Source organism: Cucurbita moschata, unplaced genomic scaffold (genome assembly GCF_002738365.1).
Source record: "Cucurbita moschata cultivar Rifu unplaced genomic scaffold, Cmos_1.0 Cmo_Scf00077, whole genome shotgun sequence".
NCBI lineage: Eukaryota > Viridiplantae > Streptophyta > Magnoliopsida > Cucurbitales > Cucurbitaceae > Cucurbita > Cucurbita moschata.
The window spans coordinates 2,019-6,475 of NW_019268593.1; positions in this window are offsets into that span (position 1 = coordinate 2,019).

Sequence of the window (4,457 nt, forward strand, 5' to 3'; positions counted from 1 at the left end):
TTTTCTCTTAAGACTTCAAGTTTATTATTAAGGAATTTTAAAGGAGTGATTTGATATATTATAGAGGACAAAATATTTATTTGTTTCAAATATCTTATGTTGACAATTCTTTTTTGTCAAGTATTTTGAATATTATCATTGAGAATTACTAATCGTATTAGATTGAATCTCATTAATAACAATATCCCATCGCATTATATTGAATCTCATTAATAATAATATCCCAAAACTCCAATAAAGATAACATTAGAATTAATATCTTAATTTCATCTTCAATTTATTTCTACTCAACTGAACTAATCATAATACTCACTTATACACAATTTTTGTTTATGAAGTTTTCTATGTTTGAAATAAATTTGGTTCTTATTTTCTGTAGCATTGGTACTATCCAAACTTATTTATTTCTTTGAAATGTTAAAGAGAGCAATTTACATGTTTTCATTTCTACTTTGTCATTTAGAAATGAAGCAAAATTAGTTGAGGGTTTTAGACAGATTATTATAATCCCAATTTTTAACCAAAAAAAAAAAATGAAAAAATGATAAATGAAATGGAAACAAATGGTTACATGTTTAAAACAATAAGGAGGTTAGCATGCATTTGGAAATGAACCCATATTTAAAAAATTTACATAAAATAGAAAAGAACCGTTATCTCCAAGGCAATGCTACTCTGTGAAACTAGCCTCAAGATGCTTTCTTAACTTTTAGGAGCGGTAAACCAACGGTTCCACCCAAGACCCACGGTCCAACTCACAACACAGAAGGGATAATCTAGAGAATCATTCCAAGAACCCTAACGGATGGGTTACAAACTCACGTTACCAAGCTCGACAACAGACAGTGTCACCGACAAACTTATGAAGACTACATGAAATTACGAATATTTCAATGTAGGATTTTTTTAATTTACTGGTTTTAAAAATGTTACATTATGTGAAATTAATGAGAGAGCTTTCCCCTTTTTATTTAAGATTTTGATATTTAAGAAGAGAGAAAACAAAGGAAAATAAGAGACATTTTAGAGATTTATGAATGAAATAAGGGTATTTAAAAATCAAAAAGGAAAAAAACAAGGAGATGAAGTATTATTGGGTCAGAAGAAGAGGAGTGAGTGAAAATGAAAAGGGAGATGATTTATGCAACTCATTGTATACTAATGGTAAGAACGTTATTTTAGAATGTTAAGGGTACTAGTTTTGAAAGTTCATGAATATTTTTAGTACTCATGGTTTTTTCAATATTTGAATGCAACTTATATTAATATTCATACTAAAAAATTACTTTTTTATGTTTAAGTCACGACCCATTTTTTGTGGGTTCTTGAAGCACCGATTGCAACTTAAAAGAGATTGAAAACACAGTAAAAAGTTTTCTCGAAATAAAAAAAGATTTAAAATATAATGAACATATATATTTACATTATATTCAAAATAGAGTTTATACGTTCGTAGTACAAAATTAGGGAAACGTTAAAAATAATCATTTTAAAACATCAAAAATAGTTTTGGTAGCTGTTGTTCGTCTAGGGAAACTACTTTTTCATCTGTTTTCGACCTTGACTAGCTCTTAGTGACATGAAAAATATGGAAAACATGGAGTGAGTAAGACTCTGTAAGTAGCTTAATTGTAAGTGCTTAACCAGCTTAATTGTAAGTTTTTAACTAAGTTCATAGTGGGTGCTTAGATACCACTCTTTTCTTAATGATATCTTGGTTCTTGTCCGGAGAACAGTGGCCCCAAGTACATAGTTCTATGTGAAAGATTTTGGAATAAGGTTTTAAGTTCCTTTTTAGTTTTTTCCTAAGGACCTTGGTTTTAAGGTTCTAGTTCTTCCGTTCGCGTGGGGTCCTATGATAGATGAATAACTCGATTCATACCTATGTTCGATGTTTCATGTGTTCCCTTTGACACAGTTTGCTTTAAAAAATAATATAGAATCGGTGCAAATTAGGGTCAATTAAGCCAATTAATAGAAATGCCTAACCAGGTTTGAACTGCTCTACCACTGAGCTATGAACCCTTCGACTAGGTGTCGGTCCAGAAGTGTAACAAAGTGTCTATCCAAAGTAAAAAGGCCCAACTAGGTTCAAACGAGTGACCTCTTTATTTGAAGTCAAATCCTCTACCACTAAGGGAACTATGAACCCATTTTGTATGATTATAACCTTAGTGACCCTTTCTAAGGAGTATCGGTCCAAAAGTGTAACAAGGTTCTGTCCAGAATTGAAGGGCCCAATCGGGTTCAAACTGGTGACCTTTTGATCTACAGTCAAATGCTCTACCGAGCTATGGACCCATTGTGCATGATTTCAACCTTAGTGACTCCTTCTACAGAGTCAAAGTGTCGGTCCAAAATAGGAAGGCCCAACTAGGTTCAAACTAATGGACCTATTTTGTATGCTTTTGCTCGACCAAGTTTAAACTAGTGACCTCTTGATATGTAGTTAAATGCTCTACCACTTTGCTATGGACCTATTTTGTATGATTTCAACTTTAGTGATCCCTTCTATAGAGTGTCGGTCCAAAAGTGGCCCAACCAAATTTGAACTAATGACCTCTTCATCTACAATTAAATGCTCTACCATTGAGTTATTGACCCATTTTGTATGATTTCAACCTTAGTGACCCTTTTTACAGAGTGCAGGTCCAAAAATGAACCTATCGAATCCGTCATGGACATATTTTGTATAACCAAAAGTGACCCCTTCTACAGAGTATCGGTCCAAAGTGCTAACCGCTGCACCATAGAATCCCTTGTTAAACTTTATTTTGGTAGTGTTTTTGATAAGCGCTAACAATACTGAATTTTGTAAAGCTAGAGGTTCTAGTATCCTTGCAAACTTTCACAAAAAAAAAAAAAAAAGCTAACTTAACGAATTGATAGCAACCAAGAGCGGATTAGAAGGATGAATAACTCTTAGATTGAACTTGGAATCTATGATGGTCATTCTTAGATTCCAAGACGACTCACTCCAGAATTAGCTTGATCATGAATAATCCAATGAATCGATTTTAACATCAAACCTAAAGCAAGGTTTGAAAGAAACATAACACTCAAACTGTTTCAAACACAAAGTTTTTGGGTTCCATAGTGTTTTTAAACTTGAATATTACAAGCCTTTCAATAGGCTAAAAAATCATTCAAACAGAAGGTAGTTAATCTACAAACTACCAAAAGCTATAAAACATAACATAAATAATCTTAAATGTAATTTAACTCCCAAAAATAAAAAGTCTTCAAATCACTCTATTCGTTTCTTGATTTATTACTTGAATCTTCTTTACATTGCTTATTGTAGTTGAACTTTAGAATCCATGCAAATGATCCGTTGTTGGATTCGTATCAGTTTGAGAAGACAGAGGAGAGAAGAGAGACTTGGTTAGAAAAGATGTTTTCAACTCCTTTTCAAGGCAGAATTTGAAAATCAAACGCACAAGATTCTTCCTTTCTTTTTCTAAAACAAAATTTGACTCTTGAATTGGTTTCAATGGTTTTATTAATTGAAGTTCCTTCAGAGTACAATGGAAATAATATATTTTTTTTTACTATTTTGTAATTTTTATAGTATTATTCAAGACTTTTGAATGAAATATGATAATTGATTCTAAGTTGTCTTTGATAATTTTAGATTCCTCCATCTTCCATATGGGATGGGTCAGATTTCATTATGAGCTTGCGCTTTGGTCAATAAGACTTAAGTAGAGAGTTTATTTGACCAATGATTTGATTTTTTTTAGGTTGGAGAATTTTTTAGTCTAAATGGCATGAGGTTCCTCTCGTATTTTCTAAACCCGACATTAAATACTATTTTATATTTATCCTTTTACAAAATTTGAATTTTCCGAAATCCCAATTTCATATCAAATTTTATGAAAGCATTTGACTCTAAAATTCTTTTTATCAAATCATTTTTGTTTCGGATTGGATAACTTATTTATTCTAAAACCTTATTTAAGGGTTTGTAGTTAATTTCGAGTATCAGAATTTCTTGTTTCTTTTTGCTGTGTTGTTAACGTAAAATGTCAGACATGACCACATGCTCTTTGAAGACCTTATCAACTTCCTCGGCAAAATATCACCTATTTCTTTTTTACAAAATGTTTGATGCAAAGCTATGGTGGCGCTCGAAGGTGAATGGTATAAAAAATGGGTCATGCACCATGAACTCATGGGAAGACCGTTGATGGAATCGATGCAATCAACGCTCCCCTGGATGGGTTGTCAATTAAAGACCTGACGTTTAATGTTGACTCTTTTGAAGAAAAAGCCACACGATCGAACAGCTCGAAACGTCGCGGTAGCCTTAAGAACTCTATCACACACATGAAAGGATGTGTCGAAGAGTTAGACATTACGCAAAAGATCATGCTAAAATTCTACAGCGATTGGACAAAAGACTCCAGAACAATTACCAAAAATCCATTGTCGTCTAGTAGTTAGGATATCTTGCT